Source organism: Camelus bactrianus, chromosome 31 (genome assembly GCF_048773025.1).
Source record: "Camelus bactrianus isolate YW-2024 breed Bactrian camel chromosome 31, ASM4877302v1, whole genome shotgun sequence".
Classification (NCBI taxonomy): Eukaryota; Metazoa; Chordata; class Mammalia; order Artiodactyla; family Camelidae; genus Camelus; species Camelus bactrianus.
This window is the reverse complement of record NC_133569.1, coordinates 10,330,043-10,343,985: the sequence shown is the minus strand read 5'-3', so window position 1 is coordinate 10,343,985 and position 13,943 is coordinate 10,330,043.

Sequence of the window (13,943 nt, the reverse complement as noted above, 5' to 3'; positions counted from 1 at the left end):
GTATCTTAAAAGAACAAAAAATTATGTATGTATACATGTATATATAATATATAGAGTGTATCTATTTAAGGTTAAGTTTAGAATGAGATGTGCAAACTTAACAATTGTTAGCACTGAGGAAGCAGTGAGGTAGAAGTGGGCAGGACCGTGGTACAGTCAGGTTTTACTTCATATAGTTCCACATTGTTGAAAATTTTAAAACAAATATATTACTTATTTACTTTTTAAATAAGTGATTACTTTTGTAATAATCAATCTGAAAATTTTTTTTAAAATTTCAGACAAATTCTCATGCTTATGAGGTTCATGGCTGCCACTTTCTCTTAGAGTGAAAGAATTATTACTCAGGATAAAGAGCTTTCAAAGGACACTTTAGAAAAGGACAAGGTAAACTGGAAGGTGGGACTGAAGGACTTTGACACGGATTAGATATTATCAGACTGAGAACTTGAATTACAGTTAAAGAAAGAAGACAAATTCAAGAATTCCTAGGCACAGCTGGAGGAGGGGATGGGATGCTCAAGATGTAACCTCCGATGAACAAAAACACTAAAGTGGCAGCACAAAAAAGGGCTTAAAATTCAGGAAAGGAAGGTATTTCCACTTCCAAATTCACCCTTGATTCTAACCGCAACTTGATGTGGGATTCTGGATAAATCACAACCTCTCTGAGGTGTGGGAATCAGGGAGGCACAGTAGATGAATATACCATTATAACTATATAACTATATACAACGTCTAATGCCCAACCTTTAAGCCCCTTTAATGAAACAATTGGGGAAATGTGATTATAAGGACTTATTCATTTTTTAGATGTAATAATCTTTAAAAGAATCATTATCTTTTAGCAATACTAGATAATAATAATAGAAATATATATGGTAAAAACAAACAAACAAACAAACAAAGAAAACCCCAAACCCAGAGCTGCATAGTTAAGACAGACCTCAATGCAGAATTTGGCTCGATTTTCTCTGGATTAGGGTTTGCATGTTCTATTTTGTTTTTTCAGTCCTTTAAAAAAAACACTTGCAATCACCATCACCATGTAACAGTTTACTGGAGGTGCTAGCCAGTGCAGTCAAGGAAAGGCGGATGGGGAGGGGAAAGCTACAAGGGTTAGGAAGAAACAAAACTGTCACTAATTACCAGTGATATGACTATACCTTAAAGACATCAGAAATCATTAGAATTAATAAGAATTAAACAAGGAGATGAATTTTTAAAAAACCAATCAAAATGGAATTTCAAAATATACCAGCAGATAGAATATTAAATTTTAAAATAAAAATAGCATTAAAAAATACCTAGAAAAGAATGAAGACAAAAGTCAATGGGAAAGACTAAAGACATTTAAAAAGACCCAAATATATAGAGAAGTATTCCATGTTCACGAATTGAAAGATTCAAACTGATCTATAGACTTAATAAAATGTCAATAAAATATCCAACAGGGACTTACTCCATACTGTACATTAACTATACTTCAATTTAAAAAAAAAGAAGAAACAACAGACATTTTTGTGACAAACTCTACTAAAATTTACATGATAATATTAAAAAGGCCCAGGAATAGTCGAGATATTCTTAAAGATAAGACAAACAGACTTCCTTTACCATGTACTGAGAATGTTTATAGTTATAGTGACTAAAACAGAGTGCTCTTGGCATAAAGCTAGAAAAATAACCAACAGTAAAGAATAGGGAATCTAGAAATAGACCCTCCTTTATATATGACCTTTGATACATATCAAATGTGGCTCTATAATAGTGGGTAAAAAATTATTTTCTTAGTAACCAGCATTGAGACAACCATCTGTCTACACGGAAAAAAACCTAAATACACCCTAATCCATACAGACACACAAAAATCACTCTGATGATTATAGACCTGAATGTGAAAGGCAAATAAAGCTCTTAACAAAATAACAGGGGAAAATATCTTCATGACTTCAGGGTAGGGGGATTTTTCTTAATCAAGACACAAACAGCATTAACCATAAAACAAGATTAATGCACAGGACCACATTACAATTAAGAACATTTGTGACTGGGTCATGAGGATGGATCCCTCGTGAATGGGACTAGTGCCCTTATAACAGGAACGCCAGAGCTCCTTAGAGGACACAGAAAAAGACAGCAGACTACGACCCAGAAACAGCCTCTCCTCACCAGACATGGACTCTGCCTGTCCCTTGGTCTTAGACTGCCAGCGTCTAGGACTGTGAGAGGTCACCGTCTGTTGTCGAAGCCACCCAGTCTATGGTGTTTTTGTTATAGCAGTACAAAAAGACTAAGATGGAGAGTGAAACACAACCCACAGAATAAAAAATATTTACAAAACGTATAACCGACAGAAAGCTTGCATATGGAAAATAACTTGTAAAAATCCCTAAGATAGACATGCCAACAGACAAACACACACACACACACACACACACACACAAAACAAAACAAAACACCAGCAAATGACTTAAATAAGTACTTTAGAAAATTCTTTCGAATAGCCAGTTAGCATGAAAAGATGCCCAATCTCTTTGGCCACCAAGGAAATGCAAATTAAAACCTCCACCAGAATCCATCACAAAGCCAGCAGACAAAATGAAAAGTGGGACATCAGGTGCTTGGTGACTGTGGAGCAAGGGAAGCTCCCACATGCTCATCTGAGTATAAACTGGATGCCACTATGGAAAACACAGCCTACAACCCAGCAATTCCCCAATGAAGGGGTGGGCCTGCCCTACCACCCTACCACCCTACCGCCCTACAAATGGCCAATAGGCACAGGAAAAAATGCTCAGCATTGCTAGTTGTCATAGACATGCAGATCAAAACTGCAATGAGATGTCACCTTACAACAGCCAGAATGGCCACCATTGAGATGTCTACAAATGATAGATGCTGGAGAGGGTGTTAAGAAAAGGGAACCCTTGTACACTGCTGGTGGGAGTGTAGACTGGTGCAGCCATGATGGAAGACAGTATGGAGGTTCCTTCAAAAACTGAAAATAGACCTACCATGTGATCCAGCAATCCCACTCCTGGGCATATATCCAGAGGGAAATAAAATTCAAAAAGACACATGCACCCCAGTGCTCATAGCAGCACTATTTGCCATAGCCAAGACATGGAAACAACCCAAATGTCCATCAACAGGTGACTGGATAAGAAGATGTGGTATATATATACAATGGAACACTACTCAGCCATAAAAAAGAAGAAAATAATGCCATCTGCAGCAATACGGATGGACCTGAAGATTGTCACTCTAAGGGAAGTGGACGGGAAAGAAAGAAAAATGCCATATGACTCTAAAAAATAATAATAATAATAATAAGGCCACCAATGGACTAATTATCATTTTGATTTCTTAAATATGTGTAACCACTGCACCCTGTAGTCTCAGACATTGGCTGTGCTGTGGCACACTAGGCCTGATCTCCCACTGGTGGCAGTCGCCATGGTGGAGCCCAGAATTCCCCGCCCCACCCGCAGAGTAAGGGGTGAGGGTATAAGCTCCAGGTAGGGTGCACTCTGAGTGAGGGGGTATCCCGCGATGAAGTGGGGACAGGCTGAGGGGTGTTGGGGACCATCCAGCTGGCCCTCAGGCCATGGCCTGCTCCCAGAAGGCGAGTGCGGTGCGGCAGTGGCCCCAGTGTCCCAGATTCATCGGACACATTTTCCCTGGTCAGTTGGCTCCCGGGAGGCAGGAGCGGTGCGGTTAGAGCGGGGCGGCTGGGAGGGGGTTGACTTGCTCCCATGTCCCCTGGGGCCTGTCCTGGGGGCGGCCTCTGCTGCCCCAGGTTCACAGGAAGCATGTCTTCATGTCAGCCTGCTCCTGGAAGGAGGGCGCAGTGCGGTCAGGGGGCAGCGTCAGCAGCGGGAAAGGACTTTAGGAGGACTGGGCTCCGTGGCTCACTCTCCTTTCTTCTCTTGCTTCCTCAGTTGGCGGCTGTAGCCACTTTTCTATTATAAGTTATTACCAGATATTGAACATAAGTTTCTGTGTTATACAGAAGAAACTTTCTTTAAAATCTATTTTATAACTAGTGGCTAATATTTGTAAATCTCAAACTCCCAAATTTATCCCTTCCCACCCCCTTTCCCTGGTAATCATGATTACTCACTAAGTCTGCGAATCTGTTTCTGTTTTGTAGATGAGTTCATAGTGTCTTCTTCTTTTTTTTTTTTTTTGATTGCATATATGAGTGATGTCATATGGCATTTTTCTCTTTCTGGTTCACTTCACTGAGAATGACGATCTCTAGTTCCATCCATATTGCTGCAAATGGCATTATTTTATCTTTTTTATGGCAGAGTAGTATTCCATTTTATAAATATACCACATCTTAATCCAGTCATCTGTTTCATTTAGGTTGCTTCCATGTCTTGGCTGTTCTGTATAGTGGTGCTATGAATATTGGGGTGCATGTGTCTTTTCGCATTGCCATTTCCTCTGAATATATACCCAGAAGTGGGATTCCTGGATCATAGGGTAAGTCTATTTTTAGTTTTTTGAGGAAATTCCATACTGTTTTTGATAATGGCTACACCAAACTACTTTCCTACCAGCAGCATGAGAGGGTTCCGTTTTCTCCACACCCTCTCCAGCATCTATCATTTGTAGACTTCTCAATGGTGGCCATTCTGGCTGGTGTAATGTGATATCTCATTGCAGTTTTGATCTACATGTCTCTGACAAGTAGCGATGCTGAGCATTTTTTCCTGTGCCTGTTGGCCATTTGTGTGTCTTCCTTGGAGAATTGCTTGTTTAAGTCTTGTGCCCAGTTTTGGATGGGGTTGCTTGTTTCCTTGGTCTTAAGGCGTATGCGCTGGTTGTATGTTTTGGAAATTAGTCTTCTGTCAGTCACATCATTTGCAAAGATTTTTCTCTCATTGTGTAGGTTGTCTTTTCGTTGTGTTGATGGTATCCTTAGTTGTGCAAAAGCTTGTGAGTTTAATGGGATCCCATTTGTTTATTTTTGCTTTTATTTCCAATACTCCATGAGCTGGTTCAAAAAAATACATGGCTGTAATGTCCGCCCGCGAGTGTTGTGCCTGTGTTTTCCTCTAGGAGTTTTACAGTATCTGGTCTTACATTGAGTTCTCTCGTCCATGTTGAGTTTAGTTTTGTCCATGCTGTCAAAGAATGTTGTAATTTCAGTCTTTTACAGGTAGCTGTCCAGTTTTCCCAGCACCACTTATTGGAGAGACTGTCTTTCCTCCGCTGTATATTCTTGCCTCCTTTATCATCGTTTAATTGAGCATACGTGTGTGAGTTTATTTCTGGACTTTTGTCCTGTTCCACTGATCCCATGTGTCTCTTTTTGGACCAATACCGTGCTGTTTTGATTGTAGCTCTGTAGTATTGTGTGAAGTCTGGGAGGATTATTCCTCCAGCTTCATTCTTTTTCTTCAGGAATGCTTTGGTCATTCTGGGACTTTTGTGATTCCATGTAAATTTTAGGATGCTTTGTTGTATTTCTGTGAAAAACGTCCTGGGTAATTTGATAGGGATCACATTAAATCTGTAGCTTGCTTTGGGCAGTGTGGCCGTTGGAACATGATTAATTCTTCCAGTGCAAGAATATGGGATGTCTTTCCATTTCTTGAAGTCCTCTTTAATTTCCGTCGCCAGGGTTTTGTAGGTCTCTGCATAGAAGTCTTTCACTTCCTGGGTCCGATGTACTCCTAAGTGTTGTCTTGTTTTGGATGCCATTTTAAAAGGGATTATTACTTTCGTGTCAAGAAATGCCACTGATTTCTGTACGTTGTTGTTGTGTCCTGCTACCTTGCCAAATTCTTTCCTCAGCTCTAGTCAATTTTTTTCCTGTGAAGCCTTTAGGGTTTTCTATATATAGTGTCATGTCATCCAGATATAATGACATCCAGATATAAAGAGTTTTAGCTCTTCTTTTCCAGTGTGGATCCCACTTCTTTCTTGTTCTTGTCCAATTGCTCTATGAGGACTTCCAATACTCTGTTGAGTAGAAGTGGTGTGCGTGGGCATCGTTGTCTTGTTCCCGATTTTAGCAGACAGGCTTCTGGCTTTTCTTGGTGGAGTATTCTGCTGGCTGTAGGTTTGCCACAAATCGCTTTGATTCTGTTGGAGATGTGTTCCCTCTATACCCAGTTTGGTAAGATGGCAGGCTCAGTGTGATCAGGGGGCTTGGGAGGATGGTGGTGGCAATAGCAGCTGCAGGAGGAGGGGGGCTGCCCCTTGGGAGCCATTCATTTGCTCCCATCTCTCCCACAGCATGACCTGGGGGTGGCCTCTGCTGCTCCAGGTTGACTGGACCCACGTCTTTAGGTCTGCTCCCAGGAGGCTGGCATGGTTGGGTCAGGGCCAAGGGCGGTGGTGGTGTGGCGGGAGTGAGGCTGCCCTGTGCAAGCCATCGCATTGACTCCCATCTCGCCAGTGGCCTGGCTTGGGGGCAGCCTCTGGTGCCCCAGGTTTGCTGGAGGCTTGTCTTCAGGTCAGCCTGCTCCTGAGAGGCAGGCGTGGTGCACTCAGTATGTGTGAAGAGAGGGGGGTGTAGCAGTGACAGCGGGAAATGGAAGCAAATCCCCACTCTGGCCTGGGGCATCCCCAATCCCACCATCGCCATCTGCGTCTCTGCAACCCCCTGACCGCACCATGCCTGCCTCCCAAGAGCAGGCGGACAGGGACAAGTGCTTTCCTATAAGCTGAAGCATAAGAAGCCTCCCCTAGGCCAGGCCGTGGGGTAGAAGGTAGCAAGTCAACTGGCTCTCCCAGGGCAGCCCCTTTCCCCTGCTGCCCCTGCTGCTGCCTGCTGTCCATCCCCGGGCTCTTCTACACCCTCCCCTGTGCAGGTCTGGGTGCCCAGGGCCTCCGCCCTCGTTGTCTGCATCAAAATCTGGGGCATCATGCACCGAAAGTCTACTGGCAATCAGCGTGTACCCTGGGACCACCCTGACCGCCTGGCTCACACAAGGCCCTGGGCACAGGAAGGTGGGCACCCAGGCAGGTATTGGAACTGTCTAGATACCCATCTGCCATGCCCAGGGCCCTGGGACTCAAGGCTGTGTGCCTGCACACTCCACAGGATCCATGTCTGGCAGCTGTGGCCATGGTGACAGGAGCCCGGACCTCCCTGCCCCTGGCAGGGTGAGGGGTGAGGAGGTCATCTCTGGCTAGGGGTGCACTTGGAGTGAGGGGGGACAGGCTGAGTGGTGAGGGGCCACTGGGAGTGGAATTGACCTGGCTGAAAGGTGAGGTGTAAGGCCCAGGGTGAGGGGCGCTCGGAGATAGAAGACCTGGCTGAGAGGTGGGTCATAATCCCAGGATGAGGGTTGAGGGGACCATCTTGGGTTGGTAGGGGGACCCGAGGTGAGGTATGAGGGGTCAGCTTAGTTTGCGGGGGGCTATAGGTTAGGACCTAGCGATGCGGTGTGTAGGGGTTGGGACCTCAGTGTGAGGAGAAGGAGCTTGGTCTAGGGGTTCTGGTCTTGGATGAAGCCTGGCCGGGCATGGGGGGTGCAGTGAGCAGGGGGAGTGGGGCTGGAGGAGGTTGCCTAGCTCGGGGCCGGTGGTGGTTCTGGTTGGGGGCCAGAACCCGGTCATTGGCAAGGTGGAGACATTGTGACTGGGGACCAAGCAGGGCCTGGGCTTCAGGGTGGGCCCGGGCTTCAGGGTGGGCCCGCCCCACTGCAGGGCCCAGATAGGCCCAACTCGCCTCTGCGTCCGGTACTGCAGGAGCCCCAGCCTGAGCCTCAGTGCTCAGAGATGCACACTGGAACCTGCCCAGAGCGTGTGGAACCTGGGCGGAGCCAGGTGCTCTGGGACCAGCTCCCTGAGGAGAAAGGCAGCCTGAGGTCTGGGCCGACCGCTGCTTGCTGTTGCCTCTGCTGCCTAATCTGAACAGGTAAGGGGACGCTAGTCGGGGTGCACAGGTCGGGAAGTCAGTGGGTGAGGCCTGGGCTGTGCAACTGGGGAGGCGCACCCGTAGGGAGGGGTGCATAGGTGAGGTCAGGGCCATGCGTCCTGTTACGACCCTGAGGCGTGTAGCGGGTCCACTGCCCTGGTTCGTGGTGACCCCGTACATTAATAGTGACTGAACCCCACATCTTTGGCGCCTCTGCTATGCGGGTTTGGGAAAGCAGGTGAAGCCCCTGGAGATGGGAGGGCACTGGATGGTCCCCGGGGCACCTCCTATTGGCCTCTTGGCCATGGCCTTCCTGCGTAGGTGGACCTGCCTGATGAGGGGAAGCCGCTGGGACCCTCCTGGGCACAAGCGACCTGGGGCGGAATAAGAAGCCAGGCCTGGGCCTTTGGGAGCTTGTTGCCCGCCCTGCGAGATCAAAAGTTTTTGTCAAGTCTATTTTTAGTGTTTTGAGGAATATCTCTACTGTTTTCCACAATGGCCGCACCAATCTGCTTTCCCACCAGCAGTGTAGGCGGGTCCCCTTTTCTCCACAGCCTCCCCGGCATTTGTCATTTGTGGACTTTTGAATGATGGCAATTCTGACTGGTGTGAGGTGATATGTCAATGTAGTTTTGAGTTTCACTTCTCTGATAATTACTGATAGTGAGCATTTCTTCATGTGTCTATTGGCCATTTGTATGTGTTCATTGGAGAACTGCTTATTTAGGTTTTCTGCCCATTTTTGGATTCGGTTTTTTTTTTTTTTTTTGGTTATTCAGTTGTGTGAGCAGTTTATATATTCTGGCAATTAAGCCTCTGTCAGTCGACACATTTGCAAATATTTTCTCCCATTTCATAGGTTGTCTTTTTGTTTTGCTAATGGTTTCCTTTGTTGTGCGAAAGCTTCTAAGTTCAGTTAGGTCCAATTCATTTATTTGTGCTCTTATTTCTGTTGCTTGGGTAGACTGCCCTAGGGGAACACTGCTGAAAGGTATGTCAGATCATGTTTTGCCTATGTTTTCTTCTAAAAGGTTCCTAAGTATCTTGCCTTATGTTTAAGTCTTTAAGCCATTTTGAATGTATTTTTGGGTATGGTATGAGGGAGTGTTCTAGCTTCATTGATTTACACGCAGCAGTCCAGTTTTCCCTTCATCATCTTCTGAAGAGACAGTCTTTACTCCATTGTATGTTCTTGCCTCCTTTGTCCAAGATTAATTGACCAAAGTTCTGTGGGTTCATTTCTGGGCTCTCTATTCTTTTCCATTGATCCATACATCTGTTTTTGTACCAATACCATGTATGACTGTAGCTCTGTAGTATTGTCTGAAGTCTGGGAGGGTTATTCTTCAGCTTTGGACTTTTTCTTCTGTAATGCTTTGGCAATTTGGGGTCTTTTATGGTTGTATATAAATCTTAGGATGGTTTGTTGCAGTTTTATGAGAAATGTCCTGGGTAATTTGATAGGGATTGCATTAAATCTATAGATTGCTCTGGTCAGGATGACCATTTTAACAATATGAATTCTTCCAGTGCAAGAACCTGGGATATCTTTCCATTTCTTTAAGTCCTCTTTAATTTCCTTATCAGTGTTTTGTAGTTATCCGCATATAAGATTTATTCCTAAGTATTTTATTTTTTGGATGCAGTTTTAAGAGGGTTTATTACTTTCGTGTGAAGAAATGCCCCTGATGTCTGCGTGTGGATGTTGTGTCCTGCTGCCTTGCTGGGTAGTAGCTTTAGTAGTTTCTGTTGGAGCCTTTAGGGTTTTCTATATATAGTATCATGTCATCTGCATATAATGACAATTTTACCTCTTCTTTTCCAGTTTGGATCCCTTTTATTTCTTTTTCTTGTTTTATTGCTATGGCTAGGAATTCCAATACTATAATGAATAGAAGTGGTGAGAGTGGGCATCCTTGTTTTGTTCCAGATTTTCCCAGAAAGGCTTTCTGTTCTCTCGGTAGGGTATTATGGTGACTGTAGGTTTGCCATAATAGCTTTTATTATGTTGAGACATGTTCCCTCAATACCCACTTTAGTAAGACCACAGGCACAATGCAGCCAGGGGGCTGGGAAGATGGCAGAGGCCGTAGCCCTGGCATTGGTGGCGTGGGGAGGGGTGCTGCCCCTTGGGAGCCAGTCATTTGCCTCCATCTCCCCCATGGCCTGGAGGGGTGCGGTCTCTGCTGCCCCAGCTTCATCTTTAGATCAGACCCTGCCCTAGAGGCCTATGTGGTCCAGTCAGGGAATGGGGGGATGATGGCAGGTGTGGCAGCTATGGAGGTGGAATAATGGGGGCTGCCCTGTGAGAGCCGGTGGATTTGTTCCAACCTTCCCTGTGGCCTGGCCCAGGGGTGGCCTCTGCTGCCTCAGGTTCGCTGGAGGCATATCCCAAGGTGGGGCAGCTCCTGGGGAGCCTTGTGCTGTGTGGTCACAGGGCGGCGGTGGCCGTGGCTGGATGGGGTGCTGCCCTCTGTGAGCCCCTGGATTTATTTCCATCTCCCCCAAGGCAGGTGCAGTGCAGTCGGTGTTGGGAGGTGGCAGCAGCGACAGAGGGAAGTGGCAGCCAACCCCCAGACTTGGACGGGACAGCCCCAGTCCCGCCATTGCCACCGCTGCCACCCTCTGACTGCACAGCACTTGCCTCCCAGGAGAAGGCTGACAGGGAGAAGTGTGTTCCGCGAAGCTGGGGCAGCAGAGGCCGCCCCGAGGCCAGGCTGTGAGGGCGATGGGAGCAAGTTGACTGGCTCTCCCAGGGCAGCCCCCCTCCCCACCACCTCTACCAATGCTGCTGCCCTCCAACCTCAAGGCCCCAGCCTCCCAGGAGCCTTCTGACTTGTAACCTGAGTCCTGTGATCCTGGGGCAGCAGAAGCCGCCCCTAGGCCAGGTGGCATGAAGATGGGAGAAAATTGATAGGCTCGGAGGGGCCGCCCCCTACACCCACTGCCGCTTCCACTGCCCCCTGACCTCACCATGCCTGCCTGTGGGCAGCAGGCTGACAGGGAGACGTGCATTCCGGGAACCTGGGACAGCAGAGGCCGCCCCCAGGCCAGGCTGCAGGAAAGATGGGAGCAAGTCGACTAGTTTTCCGGGGGCAGCCCCCCTTCCCTGTCTCTGTCGTCATTGCTGCCATAGGCCCCACACCCTGATTGCACCACACCTGCCTCCCAGGAGTGGGCAGGTCAAGAGAAGTGCATCCCAGGAATCTGGGGTGCCAGAGGCTGCCCCTAGACAGGACACAAGGAAGATTGAAGCAAATCCACAGGTTCACACAGGGCAGCCCCCCTACCCACTGCCACCGCCCACTGACCACACCCTAGCTGTGTCCAGGGAGCAGGCTGACATGAGGAGGTGCCTCCAGCAAAGCTGGGGCAGCAGAGGCCGCCCCCAGGCCATGTCACAGAGGAGATGGGGGCAAATATACCAGTTCATCAAGGGCAGCGCCCCTCTCCTCGCTGCTACCCCAGGTTCATGGGACACTTGTTTCCAGGTGAGGTGGCTCCCAGGAGCCAGGCACAGTGCTGTCAGGGGACAGTGGCAGCCAGGGGAGGTGGGTTGCCCTGGGGGAGCAGGTGGACTTGCTCCCATCTCCCCTGTGGGCTGTTCTGGGAGAAGCCTTTGTCACCCCAGGTTCACTGGGTGCATATTTTCATGTCAGCCTGTTCCAGGGAGGAGGGCACAGTGCGCTTGGGGGCAGTGGCAGTGAGTGGGGAGGCAAGGACTTGTGAAGGGCTGGGCTCCAGCCCAGGAACTGACTCTCCTCTTTTTTCTCTTGCTTCTTCAGGTGGTGGCTGTAGTGGTTTTTCCATTATAGGTTATCATGAAATATTGAGCAGAGGTCTCTGTGTTATACAGAAGAAACTTTTAAAAAATCTATCTTTATATATAGTGACTTACATTTGTAAATCTCAAACTCCCAACTTTATCCCACTTTCCCTGCTAATCATAAGACTGTCTACTGTGTCTGCGAGTCTGTTTCTGTTTTATAAATGAGTTCATAGTGTCCTTTTTTTAAGGTTCCACATACGAGTGATATGTGGTATTTTTCTTTCTTTTTCTGGCTTACTTCACTTAGAATGATGATCTCCAGGTCCATCTATGTTGCTGCAAATGGCATCATTTTATCCTTTTTTATGGCAGAGTAGTATTCCATTGCATAATAATACCACAACTTCATTTGTTTTTTTTAAATTAGTTTTTAATTTTCTTCATTGACTTAGTTTACAATGTTGTTTCAATTTCCAGTGCAGAGCACTATTTTTGTTTTACATTACATATATTCATTGTCTCATCCTTTTTTTAAACACTTTTTTAATTGAGTTATAGTCATGTTACAATGTTGTGTCAATTTCCAGTGTAGAGCACAATTTTTCAGTTATACATGAACATGCATATATTCATTGTCACTTGGTTTTTTTCTGTTAGCTACCACAAGATCTTGTATACATTTCCCTGTGCTATACAGTATAATCTTGTTTATCTATTCTACATATAAATGTGCCTGTCAGTATCTACAAATTTTGAAATCCCAGTCTGCCCCTTCCCACCCCTCACCCCCTTGGCAACCACAAGTTTGTATTCTATGTCTCTGAGTCTGTTTCTGCTTTGTATTTATGTTCTTTTTTTTTTTTTTTTTTTAAGATTCCACATATGGCCAATCTCATACGGGGTTTTTCTTTCTCTTTCTGGCTTACTTCACTTAGAATGACATTCTCCAGGGACATGCATGTTGCTGCAAATGGTGTTGTCTTTTTTTATGGCTGAATAGTATTCCATTGTATAAATGTACCACATCGTCTTTATCCAGTCATCTGTTGATTGACATTTAGGCTGTATCCATGTCTTCGCTATTGTAAATAGTGCTGCTGTGAACATTGAAGTGTAGGTGTCTTTTTGAAGTAGGGTTCCTTCTGGATATATACCCAGGAGCACAATTACTCAGTCATATGGTAAGTCTATACCTAGTCTTTTGAGGAATCTCCATCCTGTTTTCCACAATGGCTGCACAAATCTGCTTTCCCACCAGCAGTGTAGGAGGATTCCCTTTTCTCCACAGCCTCTCCAACATTTATCATTTGTGGACTTTGAATGATAGCCATTCTGACTGGTGTGAGGTGATACCTCATTGTAGTTTTGATTTGCATTTCTCTGATAATTAGTGATATTGAGCATTTTTTCATGTGCCTGGTGGCTATTTGTATGTCTTCATTGGAGAAATGCGTAAGTCTTCTGCCCATTTTTGGATTCGGTTGTTTGTTTTTTTGGTTATAAAGTTGTATGAGCTGTTTATATATTCTGGAAATTAACGCCTTTGTCCATCGAAACATTTGCAAATATATTCTCCCATTTTGTAGGCTTTCTTTTTGTTTTGCTTATGGCTTGCTTTGCTGTGCAAAAGCTTCTAAGTACAGTTAGGTCCCATTTGTTTATTTGTGCTTTTATTTCTGTTGCTTGGGTAGACTGCCTTAGGGGAACACTGCTGAGGTGTATGTCAGATAATGTTTTGCCTATGTTTTCTTCTAAGAGCTTTCTAGTATCTTGTCTTATGTTTAAGTTGTTAAGCCATTTTGAATTTATTTTTGGGTATGGTGTGAGGGAGTAGTCTATCTTCACTGATTTACATGCAGCGGTCGAATTTTCCCTATCATTTCCTGAAGTCACTGTCTTTACTCCATCGTATGTTCTTGTCTCCTTTGTCAAAAATTAGTTGACCAAAGGTCTGTCGGTTTACCTCTGGGCTCTCTATTCTGTTCCATTGATCCACATGTCTGTTTTTGTACTAATACCATGTATGACTGTAGCTCTGTAGTATTGTCTGAAGTCTGGGAGGGTTATTCCTCCAGCTTTGGTCTTCTTCTTCAATAATGCTTTGGTAATTCTGGGTCTTTTGTGATTGCATATAAATTTTAGGATGGTTTGTTGCAGTTTTGTGAAAAATGTCCTGGGTGATATGATAGGGTTTGCATTAAATCTGTAGATTGCTTTGGGTAGGATGGCCATTTTAACAATATTAATTCTTCCAATCCAAGAGCATGGCTTATCTTTCCATTTCTTTAA